Genomic DNA, 24,931 nt, shown 5'->3' with positions numbered 1-24,931 from the left:
TGTGTGTGTGTGTGTGTGTGTGTGTGTGTGTGTGTGTGTGTGTGTGTTTCTATCACTCAAGGCTTGTTACTCTTGGCTAATATGCTATTGCCCAGGATTGCTTAATTAAACATGACTTAGAAGTTTGCATTATGCTTTAAACTAGTGACAGAAATTGCTTAACATGATTTCTTGGTTATATGCTGCCTTTGGAATGGCAGAAAGAAACAGAGTCAAGAAAATACATTCATTCTGTTAAATCTTTATTTATTTTCTAAGGAGTGAGAGAGCGTTTTTATCCAAGTGATGAGAACCTCCTGGAGTTGATTGACTTAAATTAGCTTGATTGCTTTTTATCAATTGCAGCTGCACTGTTTAGCATAAAAATGCAAAACATCTAAAAAGCATTTGCCTTGCAGCATACTGGAAAGATGTTTTTAGTTAGTTTTAAGATGTTTCAAATTTTTATTCTGCACAGATTCTCTGAGAATGTATCCAGAACATATCTAGTTACAGAGAATTAGTAAAGATATTGTAAACTTTGAGAAAATGAATTAAAGAAAATATGCTGTTTTATGAATTACATATTTAGAATTTGGGCTTTTTAGCTTTTAAATGTCTCTTGTAAGTTAAACAGTTCAGCAATATTTGTTGCAGTGGCCAAGCCAAGCAACCGCTGCTAAACATTAAGTAACAGTCGTTGGAACTTTTCTTGTAATGAGCCATTTGGCCTTTCTTGTGGAGCCGTGACATGGTTCAGTGGAGACTGGCTGTTGTAAAGTTAGGTAAAACCATCTTCATCTTGAAATCCTATGAATGGATTTTAGACCATCATCTTCGTTTCTTCTTGGCTTAGATGGTTTAATGATCAGTATGGCTGACGTACTAAATCTTCTTGTGTGGGTGCTGTCAAGAGGGTTCTGCTCTGTGAGACACACTGGTATTCTTTCTCAATCAGCTGCTGTTTTTCTGATTTCCCCCCTTATGTGGTGCTTTCGGACATTATCAATACCAAAACCAGAAGAAGGTACACTCTTGGAGTTACTGAAAGAGAGGGAGAGAATGAGCTGGTTGCTTGTCTTCTTGTTTTTGTGAAAACCACGTACTGGTCTTGATTGATAGTGAATCTCTTACAGACACTAGGACTGAAACATAGGACTCCAGATGGGACAGAGCCTCAAGGAGATGTACAAAGGGGACTGGTCAGAGGACCCTCAGCGGCATGTTCCTTCAGCATGGGCTCTGGGTTGTGCTTCATGACAGAAAAACAAATTTTTCCTGTAAAAATATTTTTCAAATGCAATGCCTACATTTCTTTGTTGGACATTTTATAAGTTGTGTGTGGGAGAATGGCACATGCCTACCTTTACTTGGCTGATTTTTCTAGTAATTTAAAGGTGTGATGTGTTACGCTCCTGGGTCTGTAATGGGGTTGTAGAGACCATGTGCCCTCAATTGGAGAGAGCATGGAGTCCTTGAGTGTTTATAAGGCTGTGGGCTCCCTGCACCACCCCTGGGAAAGAATCTGATGGGTACTGATCAGGTCAATAATCCAAAGGGGTAGGGCTATTCCATATGAACAGGTGGGGATCCTAGCAGGGCAGGTGTGGGTCCTAGATTCCAGAGGTGACTTTGGCAGATATGCGTTCAAAGGCTTTTCCCACAGTCTTTCATTCAGGATAAATCTCTGATTATTCATTTAGATTTGTAGAATCAAATAAGCCTGTATTTGATATGTCACATCATTCTGGGGAAATTTTTGAAAAATGCTTATGTGTTTTAATACTACTTACAGACCACTTTCCAAAAATCCCTCTTCCCACTTCTAATTTCTTATTAATATGCTCTGATAATATAATGTTTAAATCAATCACAATTTTAGCATGATGATAGAATTTAAAAAATTGTTCCCATATTCCCTTCTCATCTTTGTTATGCTCTGTTCACATTACATTTGGCATAGTTGCTTTTATAATATACCTAAAATTTAGGTTTTTTTCTAAATTAATATAATGTAATTAAAAGTGTGTCTGTGTGATGATAAGCCTTCTGATTTTTATTCTTAATCATATTGGATGCTGTGATTTCCCCAGCCATACTTTTGGTCGTTGCAGTTGTTTTTAAAAATTTTTACTGGTAAAGATAATATTTCATTGTGAGTGTCTTTGAACGTTTGGATTGCTGGATCAAAGTATATAACGATTTTTATGCAATTTTATGTGCACATCTAAGTTGATTGAAAGCAGGATACATGTATAAGTTCAAAATAATTTAAACATCAAAGTTTGAAGTGTCCTATGTCAGTAGTTGCGTACCTTCGTGTACTTTAGTTAACAATATGCCCAAGGACTCATTCTGCCCCCAGAAAGATAGTTGTCCTCCTGCTTTTCACTACTGCATCATATTCCCTTAGGTGCATAAAATATAATTATGTAGCCAGTTTGCCTTTATTTGAAAAAAAAAACTTGCTCTGTAGAATCTATCTAGAGTCTATTTTAGCATATCTTGCGAAGTATAAATCTAAGTTAAATCTTTTCATTTGACTAATTTATACTAATGAAATTTAATGGTCTTTCCTCTTTGTTTTTGATTCCATCTTCATCTTATTTCCTATATATAATTGGCTGTTTTGAGCCTCTCTCTCCTGTCAGCTTGATGATTACTGCTGTATCTTGCATCAAGCTCCCCTACTTTGTGCTCTAGATAAGAAGGGAGACTGTTCTATTCAATCCAGGCTTTTTCAGAATGATATTTGATATGCTTACCTGATTTTTTCCCAGTTTATTTCTAGAACAGTTTTTGTTTGTTTATTTCTAAGAGTCATCTAAAAACCTATATATAAGTGTACTTATTTGCAAATTAACATGGTGAGAATTGATCAAAGTAATTAAATAAGTAATGTATTCCATCAGATATTTCCCTACTTTTAGTGTTTTTTATGACCCTTATTGAGTATTCCTATGAGTATTCCTTATCTTTTGTGATATTATTATGCAATATATACTTATGTGAAGTATATATGTGTGTATATATATAGATTTGCATTCAGATCACTTACTCTTTTACTGTAAGAATTATGAAAAATTATTGGTCATTTCAATTTTCATATTATAATGTTAAGGCAAATAATATTTTATCCCCTTTGTTGTCAGTATTTATACTTTGAAAAACTTTTTTCGTGGGTCCTTATGCAATAGTCAAACTTCAAAACAATTTTAAATCATTTTGTTTCTATTTTCTGTAGGAAAACCTAGAATTTCTCCAGTAATGGCAAAATGGATTCTTTGCTATGCTTTACATTTTCTAATGTTGAGAGACCTTTTATTTCCTTTCAAAAGGGTTATGGGAATGGAAGTTGCATTTTATTAAATGGTGGTTTAACATCAATTAAAGTGCTCATTGTCTTTTTCTACCTTTTGGTATTTCTATTAACAAAAGTTCTCATTCTGAAGGAGCCTGGTGAAAGCCTATTTGATTTTTCTAAAGTATTTTAAATTCCATATGCTAGTTTTACTTAGGACTCTTGTATCTACACTAACAAGGAAGATTTTATACATGCATATTACTAGCTTGGTTTTAAAATCAGAATCTATTTCTTGGTAGTATAAATTAGTGGGGTCTTTTGGTAGTATAAATTAATGTGTTTTTCCCTATGTTCTCAAGTAGTTTATTTAATATGGAAATTATTTTATCCTTAAAAGTTTGAAAAAAAATCTCCAGCTGCCATCTTAGAAGGAATAACTTTCTATCAATTTAGGTTTTCCTCTCTGGGTGGGATCATATCTTAAGTTTCTCCCTTACTTTATTAGAATGTGAAGTTTGGACAATGACTTTTTTTTAACAAGTGTTTCATTTTCTTCAATTAATTACACTTCAGGTAAAATTTTTTGGTGTAGTTAAAAAATCAGAAGGGTGGCTTTGGTGATAGGGAGTAGTTTTTTGGTACTTAGCTGCCTGCATATTTTTAAGGTAAAAGCAGTGTATCAGAGGTGGACAGTGTCCTTAAAAGCCCTTTATTTTTCAGATGAGTAAACTGAAGCACAGGGAGGGAAATGTGGCTTGATCAGAACAAATCAACAGGTGTCTATCATGGGAAAACTGGGACCAGGGCCCAAAGTCCCTTGGTCCTCATCTTGGTTTCTTTTTATTATAATCTGTTGTCTTTTATGAACCGAGGAAGTATGGAGTTGGATATGTGGGCTACCAGGATGTAGGGAGAGTGAACCCGGAATCCCATATTGACCTTGAGAGCGTGAGTCAGAGATTATTGAATTAAGCTTGAGAATTTTAAAGAAGGGTTGGAAAGTTTAATAGACTGCAGTTTCTATCAGCATTCTTGTCCTACAAGTAGCTGGAACCCGTTTCAAATTAGTTGAGGCAAAGTAGGATTTAATGATTTGTACTATTGAGAATTTCAGGGTTATACTGACTTTAGGCAGAGCTGGATTCAGGGACTGAAGCATCATCATTGTTCTTTTGGCCTTTAGTTCCTTTTTTGGCTATATCCTATAAGAAGTTGGGGCTACCAGCAGACCCAGAATCACATTCTCCCATTTTTGCCATTTCAACAGAATAAATGTAGGTGCATTGGATGGTTCTGAGAAGCACTATAATTGGTTTGGCTTAATTACCTGATCATCTTTGACCAGATTATTGTGTTGATTCAGTCACGGTCAATGAGATAATTCTAGAAACCAAAATAATTAAAAAAGTAATCTTTTCTTGTATGTCCTGAAGAACATAACAAGCTCGCAAGTTTATAAACAATAGCAATATTTCTCCCATTTCGAAAGGAGACTCAGGACTACTGTTACTCTCTCCTTATTACTCTCTAACCTCTGTGGCTTTTCTTTCTTCCTCTCTCTGCCCTTTCAGCATTTAAAAAAACAAACAAAGAGACATGGACCTAATATCTGGGGCTGTTTTTATGTTCCTTCTATTTTCTATTGTTCCTGGGGGCCCGGAGGGCCCCATGACAACAGAGGATAATCCCCCTTCAATGCCTGGGGCAAGGGGAGGGGAAGTAAAGAATAAACATATTTATTATTTTATTCATGTGAAACATTAATAATTTTGGTCCCTTCCCAGTTGTAGACCTCCACACAAGAGAGATCTGATAAATAATTGTGTCATTCTGGTTACAGGTGGACTTCTGTCTTTTCTCCTCTTTCTACAAGGGCCAGTGTAATTTTCCTGTGCATCTGGAGGTATTGCCAGGTTGAGCTTGGCTGTGATTGCTCTGGTTCCTTCTTAGGAACGTTCCACCTAGAGAACAGGCCCTTCTCAAGGTTCTTACCCACCCCTACTGTAAAAGGGACCTTACTTTCTAAAGAAACTAGATGCCCATAAATCTTAGAGTAAAAATTAAGGTATACTTTGGAATTTCATAAAGGACTTTTGAAAAATTCTCAGTCAGTGAACTGAAATTACGCCTTGTCCGTTTTTTTATGTCTCAGAAACACATGTGCCCACCCGTGGTGTTTTATACTGGTTTCCTCTACCTAGAATTCTTTTCCTCTGGCTTGCCACATTGCCAACTCACTTTGCATCCTCCACCTTCTCAGTGAGGCCTACATTAGCCACCCTCTTTAAAATTGCAGCCCCCTCCAGCTACAGGATTCCCCTTGCCCTGCTCTATATAATTTTCTAGCATTTTATATTTTTAATTATTTGCTGTGTTTTGCCATCTATTGTCTTTCTCCTGTCATCTTCTCTCCTACTACTAGGCTGACAGCTATTTTGTTCAATGATATTCCTAAGATCTAAAAAACAGTAGGTACTCTATGAATATTTTAAAATAAACTGATGAAGTTCTGTGGGGTTGTTTTAAGATATGGTGCAGCTGGGTACTTAAGCTTTGGGTCAAAATTTCAAACAGGTCCTATAATACAACTCAAAAAATATCTAGGATCTCATGTGATCCAGGCCTGTCACATTCAAAGATACATAGCCCAATAAATAAAGTAATTAAAAAGTGGTTCCATTCTGTTGAACTCCCAAAATATCACCAGCTAAATTTATTACAACTTATTTTAGTGAGGGAGCACACAGCCTTGACAAAGCCTTTGCGGTTTCTCAAAAGGGAAATTAGAACTGGAATATTTATAGGGCTTTGAGGTTTAGGCTCAAGTGGTTTAAAATGGGCCTTTTAGGCAGAACTAATTGGAATTGGCCAAAGTTTGTGGTATAATAATTTAAGGTTGATCAATGCAGCAAAGTGAGGGTCTTGAACAGAATCATGATAAATAACTGTGGTTGATAAATAAATCATTTGATCAGGTGAGTAGATTATTGTCTGCAATAAAATGATCAATAGGAATTTCCTGACGTTAATAGTCAATTTATTGGTTTATAGCCTTACAGGACAAAGATTTCCTGGAACCAACAACTAAGATCTTGACATGGGTTCTACTGTCATATCAGAGTCATAATGACAAACTAGTCTCAATCCTCAATTCTTATGACTCTTTAAAAAGATCCAGTTCATTCATTCATCTATTTGTTCATTCATTAATTCATACATCTGAAAAATACTTATTGGTTCCCTGCAGTGAGTCAACACCAGGCTAGTAGTGCAGCAGAGCTTCCTATAAACCATTCTTTCTTTTTATCTTAGGTTCTTTCTTTAACACTCAGCTATTCTGTATCTTCTCACTTCTTTAAAATCTCTGCAAACTTCTTTCCTTTTTTTTTTTTTTGATGTAGCGTTCCATGATTCATTGTTTGCGTGTAACACCCAGTGCTCCATTCAGTACGTGCCCTCTTTAATACCCATCACCAGGCTAACCCATCCCCCCGCCCCCTCCCCTCTAGAACCCTCAGTTTGTTTCTCAGAGTCCATCGTCTCTCATGGTTTGTCTCCCCCTTCGATTCCCCCCCTTCATTTTTCCCTTCCTGTTATCTTCTTCTTCTTTTTTTTTTTTTAACATATAATGTATTATTTGTTTCAGAGGTACAGGTCTGTGATTCAACAGTCTTACACAATTCACAGTGCTCACCATAGCACATACCCTCCCCAATGTCTGTTACCCAGCCACCCCATCTCTCCCACCCCCCTCCACTCCAGCAGCCCTCAGTTTGTTTCCTGAGATTGAGAATTCCTCATATCAGGGAGGTCATATGATACATGTCTTTCTCTGATTGACTTATTTCACTCAGCATAATACCCACCAGTTCCATCTACGTCATTGCAAATGGCAAGATTTCATTCCTTTTGATGGCTGCATAATATTCCATTGTATATATATATACCACATCTTCTTTATCCATTCATCTGTCGATGGACATCTTGGCTTTTTCCATAGTTTGGCTATTGTGGACATTGCTGCTATAAACATCGGGGTGCACGTACCCCTTTGGATCCCTACATTTGTATGTTTGGGGAAAATACCTAGTAGAAAATCCCTGCAAACTTCTTTTGATATCAAAGTCATGTGGCTTTTTGGAATCTCTCACCCTCTCTCCTTCTGCTCCTTTAAAAAAAAATATATATATATATAGATTGACTTTATTTATTTATTTATTTATTTATTTATTTATTTATTAGCATATTTCAGAGTTTCTCAACCTTGGAACTGTTGACATTTTGGGCTGGAGAGTTCCACCTACTAGGTATCATGCCCTTGTACTCCAAAATGTCTCCAGACATTATCAAATGTCCCCTGGAAGGCCAGGAAGGCAAGATTGTCCTGGCCTTTAACTTGGTTCATTGTTTGGATTTTGTACAATAAAGGGGAGCCTGAGAGCCGACCCAGCAAGTGAGAATTCATCCCCTTTAGAGGAGGGAAAGCTATGTCTATGCATACATGATACTTTGGCACCAGTACATCTTTGCTGAGTGCTCCTTCTTAAGGGCACATATCATTATGCCATTTCCATTGCCATCAGGATAAAACCCCATATCCACAGCATGGCTTTGTTCACCTTTGTTCATCTCTCCACTGCCCCCAACTCAACCCTGTCAGTTGAACTCTGCAGGCACATCAAGCTCTTTTTGGGTTCCCCAACCAGTAACACTATTTTCTGCCTCTTGATTTGAAGTCTTTTCCATCTCAAATGATTTCTTTCCTTTCACTTACCTTTATCCCTTCAGTCTCAGCTTCAGTATCCTCTTCCAAGCAGCTCTCCCTAATTTATCCTAGACTAATTTAGGTGGTCCCATAGCACTGTCTACCTTCCTTATGATAAGAGGTAGCCAAACTTTATTGCGATTGCTATTTAATTGTCTTTCTTGCTAGGTTATCAGCACAGTGAAAAAGGTAGGACTATATCATTCCATTGTTTGTTTCCTTAAAACTCAACATAAAGCCTGGAACTTGGTCAATATTGACCCAAAAAGCTGTAAAATTAATTTTTGAAAATAGCATTAATGTACCAATTTAGTGAATAATACATAGGTTTTTAACAGTATTAACAGGTTCACTGGAAGAAATTCAACCTAACTTTCCCCCTGAACCTTTTAGAAGTTTAGAATATCAAAATATCAATAGAAAGAACATAGAATTAACTATTTCTTCTTTGTCTCATTGTAAATTCAGAGTAAACCTTTTCTTTGGAAAACATAACTCCATTAAGCTGTCTCTGCTTAACAATGAGATGATCTTAACTTATTCCTCATTCTTTAACTGTTATGTTTAGCAGAAGTTTTACAAGCTGGAAACCCACAAGGTGAATCCAATCCAGACTCAGTTTTCTGGTCTCACCCAGTGTCCTTTCTTTTGTGTTTTGTTTTTTTTTTCCCCTTTGGGAAATAAAAAAAGTTGCTAGAAATGAAAAAAAATCATGCATGTCACTTAATAATGTAGATTTCTAGTTTCTCTTGAGTAAGGTAAAGCTCTCAGCAGTGCCATGGTGTCCTCTCAATGACCTTGGGTGGGCACTGAGGCAGTGGCTGGCTGCCCCTAAGGATGAGACGTGTGCTCCCCAGTTTGACCAGTCTCCACCTAACCACTTACTCTTGAGTGTTACTGGCCTGACCTCCTTGGCATTTAATTTGCAGCCCCAGTGTTTACTGTGCTGTGTAATTGAAGTTAAGGGAGGGAAAGGTTAGCCAATGAACATTTGAATAAAATATGAATGTAAGAACATCTAGGTGACAGGGATCTGCTAACAATTGTTACTGAAAGTGCCTTGTTTTACTGGATTTAAACTTTATTCTGAAAAGAAGCCCAATCAAAATCCATTTTTATGCTTCCAATATTAATACAGGTTGCAGAGGATGAGGGGAAGATGTGATGCTCCTTGGCTGAGGCATATACATCCTAATTTCCTCCTGCTGGGTAGAGTATTTCCAACCTAGTGCATTTTCTTCTCTAATGAATGACTTCCTCCTCTACATCACTGGGACACTAAATCTATGATGGCTTCTCTGGGCCCTGATTTGGGAGGCAGAAAAGCTGAGTTCTTGGATCCTGTTTGTCATTATGTGCTCCATGTCTCCCAGTGTTCAGGCTATTCTGATGGACAGATGAGCCTCAGTTCTGACTTTGAGTGGATGTGGGATCATGGGCTGAGTCCTTCCCTTTCCTGTGGCTCACTTCCTTTCTCTGAAAACAGGAGGAATGATGCTTTCCACCTCATCATCACACCCTTAGGCTAGCATGTAGTACTTAAGGCACTCAATAATAGCAGTAGGTTTTGTTATTATCACAATGTTGTTGTTTTATTTATTTTTTATTTTTTTTATGTTGTTGTTTTAAAGAGGGACTAGAACATAGCCCCTCAAAAACTTAGAGGAATAGTGAAGGCATATATATGAATAACATGATTTCTTTGAAGGAAAATAGTCTCTCTTTTTTTGGTTACAATATTGTCGTTATTATCTAACTTGTAAGTGCTCTGGTCTTCATTGACGACAGAAAGCACTCTGGCAGGATCTGTTTTCTTGAGGTGTGAAAAGGATTATGGAGGTGCAGGCTGGAGGCCCACATGCCCACAGCTCCAAGAGTGCAGGGCCTGCCCACTCATCTCCAAACATGTCAGAAAATGGCTGCTTTTCAGAGCAGGCATCATCCTATCCAATGAAATGGATCTTTATTTTCACAGTTTTTATAGAGATTAAAAAGAACAGAATTCCATTCATCTTTGCCTGGAAAATAACTTTGCTTTAAGAACTGTACCAAGAAGAGAAAAACAGAAGAAGCTTTCTTCTCCCCCCTTAATTTGATTTACTCCAAAATTTCTATCTTGAGAACTATTGTCAGAGGTAAAACAATGAGTTTTTAGGCTCCTTTCCTTGTAATTCCATCCTCCTTATAATTTTTATAGCATGTGTAGTCATGAAATAACCAAGAGATTATTTTAACAGCTTTTATTTTATGGTGGTACAAGCATAAATATATTACAACTTACTAATGTTAATGAAAGTAACTAATGATGACAGGGGATATAGAGAAATGACATGGAAGTAAACCCTAGCTAGCCCTGGTCTTCTGAAGGGAGGTATTTCAGAAAATGCCTTTTTTTAAGTTCATGGGAATTCCTATGAGTCTGACAGAATTCGGCATTTGAAAATGGTAAATTGTATAGGTTATTTTGCCCCTTTGTGCAAACAATACTTAGAATCCCTAGTAATCAAGATGAAAAATCTCCTTCCGTTGGGCTTACTCTAACCCACTTTTATTGTGTGGTTATTTTGTCAGGCATAGAATTAATTGCATAATGTGTGTCTGTGTCAAACTGCTGAGGGCACAGACCCCATCTTCTATGTGTTTTGTTTCCAGGGCCTACCACTGTGTTCTGGAGATGGGTGCTTAGTCAATGCTTGCTCAGTGGTCTAGAGGGCATTTGTTCGGGCCCATGTTTTCTGATAAAGGTGTTGAGTTCTGGGTAAGAAAGGGGAAAACACTGAGACTGTGAGCCTAACTAACAATGTATATTGAAAACCTGCTGAGTATAGAATATAATATTAAACTCATATTTGAAAAATAACATTAGTCTAGTAGCATTTTCCACAGTATGTTCCCTTGAATATTAATAGGATGTTATAAGAAAGAGAGTGTTAGAGGTAAATAAGCTTAGGTAATGCTGATTAACCAAAGTTAAAGTGGATTCTCAGAGCATTTTATAAATTCTAGGAAGAGCATTTCCCATTTTTATTTGACGGTGGAACGTTTGTCCCCGCCCCACTTCCAGTCCTCCCTCCCCCCCCATAAAAGTACTTGTAGAACTGGTTGGCTCTAGAAATTCTTTTGGGAATGCTAGGATTACACATAGCAAAGAGTTTTGAGGGGAAGAAAACTTCCTACAAATGTCACGCAAGGTGGAATGGCAATCCAGGATCTGGAACAGAAAGACTGTGTTTATACTGGGAATGAGTTTGAACTTTGAATTCTTGAGTGTGGCCAAGGTAGGAAAAGAAACCTTCATATATCTTTTACATGGTCAGAAAAGGCATTTTCTACAGATTTCCTGTCTTTTCTACAGGAAAACATGCCATGCTCATTAATGTTGTGTACACAGTTTTTAGAATCTGGCATCTCACTTCATGGTTCCATTCTCTGGTGACTTCTTCTCTGTCCTGCTGGCCCACCCCATGGACATCCTGTGTACCCCCATCTCCCCTGTGAACTTTTTCTCCCGGACTCAGGTCAGATGTTACATCCTCTGAGAACACTTTCAGCACTTGTTTGGGAGAGCTCTGCACTTCTCTCTCATGGCTGTCGGTTTATATGCCACTCCTCTAGAACATAGGCCTCTGGAGAGCAAAGGTAGTATTTATCTTTGGATTCCCATAAAAAATAATGAACATTGGTTGTTGGTAGTGAGTGGATGAATGAAAGAGGACACTGTATTAGTTTTCTAGGGATACCATAATAAATTACTACAACCTTGGTGGCTTAAAACAACAAAAAATTATTGTCTGACAGTTCTGGGAACCAGTTATACAAAATCAAGATGTTGGCAAGGCTGCACTCTCTCCAGAGGCTCTATGGGAGAATCTTCCCTTGTCTATTCCAGCTTCTGATGGCTCCAGGCAATTCTTGACTCAGATGGTATAATTGCAACCTCTGCCTCCATCTTTGTGTGGTTTTCTCCTCTTCTATCTGTGTCTCTGCTCCATGTGTCTCTTGTAAGGATCTTTATCATTGGATTTAAGGCCCATCCAGATAATCCAGGATGGTCTCATCTTTAGATCCCTAATTACATCTAAAAATATCTCCCCCTGCCCCTCAAATATGGTCACATTCACAAATTATATAACAAGGGCATATTTTTGGGGGGGCACCATTTAACTCACTACAGATATGAATTAGGTTTTTCAAGATCAGAGGATACATAAGAAAAGCCTACTCCAAGAACAGAGGGTCAGCCATGCATGTAAGGGTGAAGATTCAGAGTTGAGTGTTCTAGATCCAGAGGGACTCTATAGGCCTACCATTGTTCCCCAAACTTCTGTACCTAACAACTCATCACCTCTTCATTCTGCCAATCTTCTTACCAAGTATGGATGTGGCCTTAGGATCCTTCTTAACACCAGGCTCTATAAAGCTCCTTCTAGTTGCCAGAAGTGGGCCTGTGAGGTGAACAAACAGAACCTTGAGATGATGAACAGAATAGACTTTCTAAGAGGCATGGGCAGTCTTGTTGAAAGAGTTCCATAAGAGACCAAGGAAATGGGACACAAACATTTTATCCAAAGAAGCATGTATTTCTTCTAGGGAATGGTTTGGGGATAGGGTGGGGGTACTTGTGCACACCTCTGATCCTTTATATGCTTCCCCACGATGCCTGGTGTGAAGAAACTTAGGAGGGAAGAAGTGTCCTCTGTGTTCCACTTCCTAATCTACAGAAGATATCGGGACTAATCTGGTTAATGTTTACAGCTTCTAAAAGACTCAAATTCTGCCTGGTTATCGATATGAAGGGGTCTGGCAATATGTTTGTCCTGGCAACATCCTTAGTCATCTTTTCTTTTGTATAAACTAACTTGTATTTGAGTTGCAGTAGAGTGGCAAGCTTGCTTGGTGCATTTGGTTTCTCCATCATCAGGAAAAAGAAGGTTGTAGTTTCTAGACATATTTTCCCCCTCTGGCTCAGACAGTACTTCCTTTTAGATTACTTCTCTCATTTCTGGCTATTTCTTGTGTTTTGCATAGATACGATGCTGTCAGCACATTTCTCCCCCCTCTCTGTAAAATTGATAATTGTGAAAGTTGGGCTATGATTTTTAGTTATTTTCTACTCAAGACACTTTATTTGCAAGACTAAATGTGATGCAAAGTTCTGTCTGTGTTCCTCCCCCTTAGATTGCACTGAAAATGCTTACTGTTTAAAAGGGTAAATGCCTAGTAACCGGGTTTGCTTATAGGATATCAGGCTACTCAGAAACAACAGTCCCTTAGTCTATGGGTGGTTTGATGAGTTCCAGTATTGTAGAATATGAACTAACAAAATAGAATCATAAAATCACAGAATGTCAGAATTGGAACTGGATCAGTGCGTTCAACCTCCTCATTTTACAGAGGTGAAAATGGTGGGAACTTCTAATCACCAATTGTTACTTTCTGAGCAGGTTACTTTTGATTTCTCTCTTAAAATTCTAGGACTCTAAACAAAGAAAGCACTGCTGCAAGAATAATACAGTGGAATATAGTTGACTTATTGCTCACATGGTAAATTGATTTACATGCATACAATACATGCTCATGTGTGCATGCACACACACAAACACGCATACACACAGAGAAAATTTGCAGGATTTTCCATACCAAAATGTTTCCCGCTGTAGTAATGCTGTGATCATGGTAAATATTTTCAGGAGCAATGATGGTGACCCAGAAATGGATGGCTGTTTTTTTCTCTTTATGGAAAAAAAAATGAACAAACAATGTATTTAGCATGACTTGAATTTTTTAAACATCATGGCAGTTCTTGTTTCTAGCTTAATTGGTTTTTATAATGATAGATCAATTGTCTTCTTCATTCCTGGAGCTGTGTTTATTTCCAGATCCATGTTCCTTAGTAACAAAATGCTTATAAATTGGAAGAGTCTGTAACAAATCCCAACAGAGAAATAGTTGCTTGCTCTGGCCAAAGTAAATTTGCACAGAATTTGGTGTTACCACCCATTTCAGAATCATTTATGCTCGTCTTAAAAGTCAATGATGTGAAGCTTCAACTTGGCTTAAAAGTGAAACACTTAAAAGTGTTCCTAAATTCAATACACGCTTTAGTGGGGTGTGTTACAATGGAACTGTAGTAGTGAATCTTCCTTTCCTTCAGTTATTTGTGTGTGTAAAACATATTTCTGAATATCTTAGGATGGAAGTATTTTCATTATTTTGAAAAGCAAATCTGTGAAAACTATTTCAGTAGTAAATATTTGGCTGAAGTTGAAACATTGCAACATAATATATAGAGGAAATAGTGTATACCTGTAGGTACTTTTTAGAATTTTCTTTTGGATGACATTTTGTTCAGGGCTATTTATTTATTTATTTATTTATTTATTTATTTAGATTTTAATTCCAGTTAGTTAAGGGGGCAGTGTATATTACTTTCAGGTGTACAATATAGTGATTCAACAATTTCATGCATTACCCAGTGCTCATCACCTTAATCCCCATCAGCTATTTAACCCATCTCCCCACCCCCTCCCTATGGTAACCATCAGTTTGTTCTCTTTAATTGGAGTCTGTTTCTTAATTTGTCTCTTTTTCCCCCCCTTTATTCTTTTTTTCTTAAATTCCACATATGAGTGAAATCATATGGTAATTGCCTTTCTCTGACTAACTTATTTCAGTTAGCATACTATACTCTAGCTCCATCCATGTTGTTTCAAATGGCAAGATTTCATTTTTTTTTGTGGCTGAATAATACTCCTGTGTGTGTGTGTGTGTGTGCGCACACACGTGTGTATATACCACATCTTCTTTATCCATTCATCTATCAGTAAACACTTGGGCTGCTTCCATAACCTGGCTATTGTAAATAATTCTGCTGTAAACATAGGGTTGCATGTATCCCTTTGAATTAGTGTTTTTGCATTCTTTGGGTAAATATCCAGTAGTGCCATGACTAGATCATAGGGTAGTTCTATTTTTAACTTTTTGAGGAAACTCTATACTCTTTTCCACAGTGGCTGCACAAGTTTGCATTCCCACCAATAGTGCACAAGTGTTCCTTTTTCTCCACAAGCTTGCCAACACCTATTGTTTCTTGTTGATTGATTTCTTGTTGATTTTAGCCATTCTGACAGGTGTGATTGTGATATCTCATTGTAGTTTTTATTTGTATTTCCCTGATGATTAGTGATGTTAAGCATCTTGTCATGTATTTGTTGGCCATCTGGATGTCTTCTTTGGAGAAATGTCTGTTCATGTCTTCTGCCCATTTTTAATTAGATTGTTTTTTGGGTATTAAGTTGTATAAGTTCTTTATATATTTTATATACTAATATTTTAGTGGATATGTCATTTGCAAATATCTTCTTTCATTACATAGGATGCCTTTTAGTCTTGCTGATTTATTTACTTTGCTATGTAGAAGCTTTTTATTTTGATGTGGTCCAATTGTTTACTTTTGCTTTTGTTTCCCTTGCCTCAAGAGACATATCTAGAAAGAAGTTGCTATGGCTGATGTTAAAGAGGTTACTGCCTGTGTTCTCTTCTAGGATTTTTATAGTTTCAGATCTCACATTTAGGTCTTTAATTCAGTTTGAATTTATTTTTGTGTATGGTGTAATAAAGTGGTCCAGTTTCTTTTTTTGCATGTTGATGTCTAATTTTCCCAGTACCATTTGTTGAAGAGACTGTTCTTTTCCCATTGAATATTATTTCCTGCTTTGTCAAAGATTAGTTGATCATAAAGTTGCAGGTTTATTTCTGGGTTTTCTATTCTGTTCTATTGATCTATGTGCCCATTTTTGTGCCAGTACTGTACTATTTTGTTTATTATAGCTTTGTAATATAACTTGAAGTCCAGAATTGTGAACCGTTCAGCTTTGCTTTTCTTTTTTCATGATTGCTTTGGCTGTTCAGGATCTTTTGTGGTTCTATACAAATTTTAGGATTGTTTTTCCTAGTTCTATGAAACATACTGTTGATATTTTGATAGGGATTGCATTAAATGTGTAGACTGCTTTGGGTAATATAGACATTTTAACAATATTTGTTCTTCAAATCCATGAGCATGGAATGTCTTTCCATTTCTTTGTGTCATCTTCAGTTTCTTTCATCAGTGTTTTATAGTTTTCAGAGTACATGTCCTTCACCTCTTTGGTAAGGTTTATTCCTAGGTATCTTATTATTTTTGGTGCAATCGTAAATGGGATTGTTTTCTTAATTTCTCTTTCTGCTGCTTCAATATTTGTGTATAGAAATGCAACAGATTTCTGTATATTGATTTTGTATCTTTTGAGTTTACTGAATTCCTTTATCAGCTCTAGCAGTTTTTTTGGTGGAGTCTTTTGGGTTTTTTATATATAGTATCATGTCATCTGCAAATAGTGAAAATTTTACTTCTTCCATACTGATTTGGATTCCTTTTATTTCTTTTTGTTGTCTAATTGCTATGGCTAGGACTTCTAGTACCATGTTGAATAAAAGTGGTGAGAGTGGACATCCCTGTCTTGTTCCTGACCTTAGGGGAAAAAGCTCTCAGTTTTTCCCCATTAAGGATGATGTTAGATGTGGATTTTTCACATATAGCCTTTATTATTTTGAGGTGTGTTCCCTCTGAACTTACTTTGATGAGGGTTTTATCTCAAGTGGATATTAACTTTGTTAAATGCTTTTTCTGTGTCTACTGAAATGGTAATATGGTTCTTATCCTTTCTCTTACTGATGTGATATATTATGTTGATTGATTTGTGAATATTGAACCACCCTTGCAACCCAGGAATAAATCCCACTTGATCATGGTGAATGATTTTTTTAATGTATTGTTGAATTCTGTTTATGAGTATTTTGTTGAGGATTTTTAAATCTATGTTCATCAGAGATATTGGCCTGTAGTTCTCTTTTTCAGTCGTGTCCTTTTCTGGTTTTGGTGTCAGGGTAATGCTGTCCTTATAGCACAAATTTGGAAGTTTTCCTTCCTTTTCCATTTTTTGGGAATAGTTTGAGAAGAATAGGTATTAATTCTTCTTTAAGTGTTTGTCTATGAAGCCATCTGGTCCTGTCACTTTTGGTCTCTTCTTTCCACTGAGAAAGTCCCCTTTAATATTTCTTGCAGGGCTGGTTTAGTGGTCATGAACTACTTTAGTTTTTGTTTGTCCGAGAAACTCTTTATGTCTCCTTCTATTCTGAACAATACCTTTGCTGGCTAGAGTATTCTTGACTGCAGATTTTTCCCATTCAGCACTTCAGCACTTTGAATATATCATGCCACTCCCTTCTGTCTTGGAAAGTTTCTGCTGAAAAATCCCCTGCTAGCTTTATGGGTTTTCCTTTGTAAGTTATTGTGCCTTTTTTTCCATGTTGCTTTTAATTAATTAATTTATTTATTTTTAAAGATTTTATTTATTTATTTGACAGAGAGAGAGACACAGTGAGAGAAGGAACACAAGCAGGGGCAGTAGGAGAGGGAGAAGCAGGCCTCCTGCTGAGCAGGGATCCCAATGCGGGGCTTGATCCCAGGACTCTGGGATCATGACCTAAGCTGAAGGGAGATGCTTAACGACTGAGCCACTGAGGCGCCCCTTCATGCTGCTTTTAAATTTTTTTCTTTATCACCATATATTTTGCCAATTTAATTACAAATGTCTTGGTGTGGATCTGCTTTTGTTGATTTTGTTGGGAGTTCTCTCTCCCTCCTGGATCTGAATATCTGTTTCCTTTCCCAGATTAGGGGAGTTTTCAGCTATTATTTCTCAACAAATTTTCTTCCCCCCTTTCTCTCTCTTCTTCTCTAGGGCTCTTATAATATGAATGTTATTATGTTTGATGGAGTCATTGAGTTCCCTAAGTCTATTCTCATTTTGTGTAATTCTATTTTTTTCTCTTTTGTTCAGCTTGAGTACTTTCCTTTACTCTGTCTTCTGGGTCACTAATTTGTTCCTCTGCTTCTTCCATTTTGGGATTCATTCTATCAGGCATGTTTCTCATTTCTTTTATTGAGCCCCTTATCTCTGATATGTTATTCCTTATCTCCTTGTTAAGTGTCTCACTCATGTCTTCCACTCTTAAGTTCAATGAATGTTCTTATGATCATTACTTTAAGTTCTCTATCAGGCATGTTATATATATATATAAATCTGTTTTGCTTAGATCTCTGCCCATGACCTTGTCCTGTTCTTTCATTTAGGATAAATTTCCCTGTTTTCTCATTTGTTTAAGTCTCTGTGCCTGTTTCTGTGTCTTAGGAAAGTCAATTACATCCCCTGTTCTTGAGGGTAATAGTTTTATGAAGAAGAGTTCTTGTAGTGCCCTGCCATGTAGTGTCCCCTGTTCCCCAGGGTCTGGCACTTCTGGGAATGTCTCCAATGTGTGCTGCTTGTGCTCTGCTGTTTTGTCTTGGCCACTTTATCCTTCAGGTCAGTCATCTGCAGAGGCTCTTTTTGCTTGTTGTGGGCAGTGTTTGGTCACTGGCCTGAATGGCATGTTTTAACTAGGTGTGGTCTGGTCTGCTTGTGAAATGAAACCTGTCACCATCACTGCTGGAACTTCCCCACAGGGAGATGCGGTGTGAGTAAGGGTTTGGGATGATCTTCTGGGGAAGGGGGCCTGCTGTGCTGGGACTGAGGCAAGCATGATTAGGAGGTGTGGTTTCACTGGAATGTGGGGCTTGGTGTAAGCAAGTTAGGTAGTGAGTGTCTGCACTGAGCTGGTTCCCACAAGTGGACCTGTACTCATGCTGAGGGGCATGGGAGAGAAATAGCATCAGCCAGTGGCTTTGTTACCAGAGGTGTCTCTCAGTGAATGCTGTCTCTCTGGATGTGCTCCAATGTTCAGAGCATTTTAGAAATGGATGGAGAGTAGAGTTATTATTTGCCACTGTGTAATATAATACATGGCTGCAAATAATATATTTTGTTTTTATATTATATGTCATTATTTATATGTAAATGTATATTATATATAACTAATAAGTTTAGATATGAATTTGAGTAGTCTAGCTTAAGAGCCTCTGTGTGTAGCTATTACTCTTACTTGGCTTTGAACAATGTATTAATAATATATTAGATAAAGAGTCATAGCAGTCATAATATGTACCACCATAAATAATTCTAGGAAAGATGGTGCCCTTGCCTGCTCCTCTAACTGCAGCATTTCTGCCCTGAGAAGAGGTCAGTTGGAAAGGCAGATGATCAGTTGATTTTCTGGGAGCTCTGGGTTTGATTGGATTTACCTTACTCTAAGCTCCCCAGAGCAGTCTGTGGGATGCCCTAGTAAGCTTATAAGTGTAATTGACTGATCTTAATTTAATCCTTGTTTTTATCACTTATGCAAGTGAGCATATAGTATGCATTTAATAAACTCTTACTTATTTGCTTATGTGTTCTTCCAGAAATATTCTATGTATACATAAGCACATATTACTTCTGTCATTCCCAATTGAAAACATATTTATACTGGAATCCACACTGCATTTTACATTTGGCTTTTGCAAATATTTTCTACAGTTTGCCTTTTGTCTTTTTTCATGAAGACATTTTCATTTTTATTTAATCTTATTTGTCTGTCTTTTCCTTTAAGGTATTTAAGCTTTTTCTCTTGCTTAGAAAGCACTTCTATAGAGTACTCCTCCACTTATCTGCAGTTTTACTTTCCATGGTTTTAGAAAGTCAATAGGAGCTTAATGCTATGTCACAATGCATATGTCACTCACCTCATTTCATCTCATCATGTAGGCATTTTATCAACTCATGTCATCACAAACAGAAGGGGGTAAATATGATAGAAAAAAATATTTTGAGAGAGAGACCACATTCACATCAGTTTTATTATAGTATTTTGTTATAATTGTTATATTTTAACATTAGTTATTGTTAATCTCTTACTGTGCCTAGTTTATAAGTTAAACTTTCTCATAGGTATCTATGTATAGGAAAAAACATAACATATATAGAATTTGGTACTATCTGTGGTTTTAAGCGTCCACTGGAGGTTTTGAAACATATCCCTGCAGATCAGAGGAGACCATTATACTTCAGAAATAAAAAGAAGAGCCCCTACATTTTTTTCTAGTATTTTCATGGTTTAATTTTTTTTACATCTCTCTTTTTTTAAAAAGATTTTATTTATTTGAGAGAGAGAGAAGGAGAGACAGTGAGAGAGTATAAGCGGGGAGGAGAGGGAGAAGCGGGCTCCCCGCAGAGCAAGGAGCCCAATGTGGGGCTTGATCCCAGAACCCTGGGGTCATGACCTGAGCTTAAGGCAGATGCTTAACCGACTGAGCCACCCAGGCGCCCTACATCTAACTCTTTATTAGGAATTTATTTTTGTGATTAGGAGTTAGGTAAGGTTTTATCTTTATTATTTTTGTAAGTGGATAGTCAGTTTTCAGTCATTATTAATTAAATAATCCATATTTTCTTTATTGAATCTATAAATCTCACTTTTATCATATACTAAATTTCCATAAGTATGGGGCACCTGGGTAGCTCAGTCCCTTGAGCGTCCAACTCTTGATTTTGGCTCAGGTCATGATCTCAGGGTCGTGAGATTGAGCCCTGTGTAGTCTGCTTGAGATTCTCTCTCTCCCTCTGCCCTCCCCCTGCTCTTCTCGCTCTCTCATAAATAAATAAATAAATCTATAAATTTCCATAAGTATGTGAATCTATTTTAGAATTACTCTTTTTCTTTCTGCATCAATGCCAAACTCTTTTAATTATCAAAGTTTTAAAATATGTTTTAGTATCTGGATCCCTCACTTTCAGACATCATAAAAATTTGGGGTAGGTGATGACTTCAGAGGCTATTGAACAAAATTGTGTTGGTTTATAGAGGTGGTACCTGAGTCCCTGAGAAGGAACTGACTTCCCCAACGGCCCCACCTCCAGGTGCCAGCAGAGCCATAAATGAACCTTGAAGCAGACTGGTGGAGTGGATCTTGAACCAGAAGATGGGGCTTTAATGCAGTCACCTGAATTAGCCCTACAAGACCTCAGAGCTTTAGTGTTTTTCCTTAAAAACAATACCTCCCTCACAGGTGACCCTGAGGAATGCATACGACACTTTGGTGCATCACCTAACACACTATGAGGCATAGGGGACATCTTGAAAATATTTAGTTGACTGAGCCAGGGCCTTCTGAATCTAATTCAGTTGTGTGTCCTCATTTCACCACACTGAAACATTTCATATCTATGCCATGCCTTAAAATTTGATGGCTAAAAGATACTTGAGAAAAATCTTTCCTAAACATTTCTGAAGGATATTATTATGTGTTCTTAGAAGAACAAGGGTTTTGTGGTTAAAAAGATGCAGCAAAAGGTGAGTTAGGTAAGATCTTTGTTATGGGATATGAAAACTTTAGTATGCTAATGTCTACCATAAATTAGGAGAGCTAGCCACATTTCCCCAGTTAGCTTGATCATGGAACACACCTCTACTCCTCCATTTAACATTTGCACAACACCCAGGAAGATTTCAAAGAATACCCACTGTTTACTTAGAGCAGTTTGTTTCACACCTGGGAAGAAAAAGAAATTCCTTTTAAAAGAAAAGAGTGAAAAGAACGTTGCTGACACTCAGTATTGCTTAATGTAATAATTATTTCTTATGTTACTTAATTATGCACAAAGATAAGACTAGGCATGCCTATAACTCTAAAGAACTATGAAGCCAAATCAAAATTACACACTAAATGAAAATACAGTGCCAAAGCCTATAAAATTTAAACTAATGATATTAACTTTATATGGAAAAGGATTATTTGCTGGACATTAATTTATACTTGATATGAATATAGTACCAACCACTATAGCACAGGTGCTAGTTCAGGACAGTCTGCATAGTGGTGTTCTGTGTGATACCCTGCTTTCCTCACTGATTGCTGTTTCTGTAGTTCTGATGAAACCCTTGTTTGCATGGCCACCGTGATGTCTGATGGCATATCAGAGAAATAAGAAGTCCTTCTGTGCTTTCTCCATTTTACCCCAAAGGAATCTTAAATGCAAACACAAAGGCAGATATTGAAATCTCTTAACATTCTTGCTTATAAGAGGTTATTTACATGATCTAGAATAAGTTCATTTTAACTTTTGAGATAATCATCAAAAAGAAAAGACAACATAAAATAATTCTTATAGCAAACTCATGTATCCTTGAACACAAGTGCTCATCCTCCTGGAGTCTGGATCTTGATTTGAGAGATATGACTTTAAAATGTGGGTTTAATTCTCTTTTAAATAAAATGATTACAGTTCCTAATTTCCCAGTCATTGACAAACATGTCAAGCATACCTAGATGGGGATTACTTATTTGGGTTTATTGAAAAGCACTGACCTCGAGATCACAAAATTATTACTTAACCTTGGTACTAAATTATCAGTGATTTAAGTTCTTTGGGCTTCAGTGATAATTTAGAAAGTTCATGGCATATCTAAGTAGAACCAGTATTTTAAAATTATATGTTAAAATGCATCTTCTTGTTTAAATATAATGTGCTTACTTGAAGGGAAGGTACAATATGAATGATACATGGTATTTTCCTAAACTTGTTTTTTTGATAATAGTGAATATTTTGAAGATGGGGTTTTTAAATGTTAGGAGTTACTAAGATTGATAGCTTTGCAAATTGGTTTTAAGTATTTTGAATTTATAACTATCATCATGTTGCAAAATAACATTGACTTTGGAAAGGCTTACTTCCTTTTGTAGTAATTCAAAAATATTATGACAGCTATAGTTTTATAGTGAGCATAAAAACCAGTGAGGTAAGTTCAATGAGGTAAGGTTAGTGTTGGAAGTTTTATTAACAAAAACTTTAAGTATTAACACATGAGTTACAATTCCCATGTGTTTTCAGAAATTTGCTGGAACTGAACTGAACATTAAATTTTGAACTTTGGACTAGTCACTTAAAACCACCTAATTTTAGTGCAAGAAGTAGCCAAAAACTTAAGTATGAAAACAGGCTTTATAAAGTTGGCTGGATTATTAACCTGCATATGATATGAATTCTTCCATGTGGGTGATTCGAAGCACTCTTAACCAAGCATTGTTTTCTTCAAGTAGGTGGCATGTGGGTCTTGAGTAAAATTTTTTGACAGGTAGGTAAGACAAAATGCATCTTTACAACCTGAAAATCTCAACTGTGTTATTAACAAGCTAGTGATTGTAACTTAACTTTTATAAGCACAGCATGTGGTTATATAGTACTAAATATCCCTGAATTTTATTTTTTGAGTTGAAATTGTATAAGAGAACAGACTTATAATTTAAGAGAAAGGTATATTGTAAATTATGAAGCACTTTATAATATAGCCATTATTGTTTCTTTTTGTGCTATCTAAATATCTTAAAATATAATATAGGTTTTTCCCTTGGTCAAATGCATAAGCTTTTGGTTGCCAAAGGAAAGCTAGCCCACAGAAGCAGAACCATAGAACCTGATTTTCCCCAGTCATTATCAATCTACTGACTGTAGTGATCAACAGGACAGTAAATACATCATTGACATTCGCCTTGAGGAACTTAAGGGCATAATAGAAATGACCAAATCTCTTGCTATTCATGACTGTGTGGAGAAGCGAGACCCTAAAAATAAAGATAAAAAACCAGGAATATTTTTAGGAAAGGGCTATCTTTTGGTTTTCAACTATATCGATGTCATCTTTTTACAAGTGTTTATCAACTTTGTCTCAAATAGTTGCATCTAAGTGGGAGTTAATCTGTAAATGGGCAGTAGATGTCCTAATTAGTCTTTTGGAGGAATGTAGACGTAAGTACAGGACTGCTTATTCACACATAAGTTAGACTGTAGTTCAGGTTCTATTGTCCTAGGATCTTCCAAGTTATATAAACATTTACCTTTTGGATGTTTCCTTGCATCTAACTTAATCTCAGACTCTTGATTTCATACCCCCAAGTCTGATTCTCCCTAGTCTTTCCCTGCACAGGCAATAATTGCATTATCTAAAGAGTTGCTCCAGCCAGGAATTAGTTTTGATTCCTTCCTTCCTTTCATCCCTATACATATAAACCCTCAGTTCTGCCAGCTGCCTGCTGATTGTATCTCAAAATATGTCTCAAGCACAGCCACGGTTTTCCTCTCTATCACCTCCATCCTTGTTGTGGCAGCTACTGTCTCTCCTCTGGTTGACTGCTGTAGCTCCCTACCTGTCCCCAAACTCCATTCCTGCCCCCTGTCTGTTCATACAGCAGCATCCAGTTGTCCCATGCATGGCCAATAAAAAAACTATTTGGCCTTAATAATTTCCTTGCTTTCTGGTTCAACAAAGTATTCTATATTCACCTTGTATGTTTCTTGCCACAGATCTAAAATTAATCATTTCTACCATGAAACTATTTCCTTTACTGAGATATGGTTTTTAAAGACCACAATCTGGGCATTTTGGGTAGGTGCTCATTGACATGCAGATAGTCACTTTTTCTAAGCTTTTTAAAAAAGATTATTTATTTATTTATTTATTTATTTATTTATTTGAGAGAGAGACAGAGTGACAGAGAGAGAGAGAGAGAGAGAGAGCACCAGCGGGTGAGGGGCAGAGGGAGAAGCATACTCCCCGCTGAGCAGGGAACCCAATGTGGGGCTTGATCCCGGGACCCCAGGATTATGACCTGAGCCAAAGGCAGATGTTCAACTGACTGAGCCACCCAGGCGCCTCTTTCTAAGCCTCTTTAATAGACAAAGCTAGAAAATAAATTCTTAAAAAAAGAGAAAATACATCATCTGTTCATACTTACTAGTATTACAAGGCTTTTTTTTTTTTAGACCCAGATTTATTCAAAATTATCTTGTAAGCAGTGGAGCAGGTATAAAGCACAACTGATTTAAAGATCAATGAAGACCATTTAGTGTTCCAAGATTGCACAGTAAAAA

The 24,931-nt window shown here is 36.9% G+C and overlaps 1 protein-coding gene across 7 annotated transcripts in view; it reads left to right on the top strand.

The window, feature by feature from the left end:
• ERC2 (ELKS/RAB6-interacting/CAST family member 2) overlaps window positions 1-24,931 on the top strand; it is a 985,383-nt gene that overhangs the window by 370,009 nt on the left and 590,443 nt on the right. The gene's annotated exons all lie outside the window — the stretch shown is intronic.

This window comes from Callorhinus ursinus, unplaced genomic scaffold (assembly GCF_003265705.2).
Source record: "Callorhinus ursinus isolate GAN/ISIS: 27379988/994484 unplaced genomic scaffold, GSC_fseal_2.0 scaffold15, whole genome shotgun sequence".
NCBI classification, from domain to species: Eukaryota; Metazoa; Chordata; class Mammalia; order Carnivora; family Otariidae; genus Callorhinus; species Callorhinus ursinus.
This window is presented reverse-complemented; position numbering and strand designations above follow the sequence as displayed.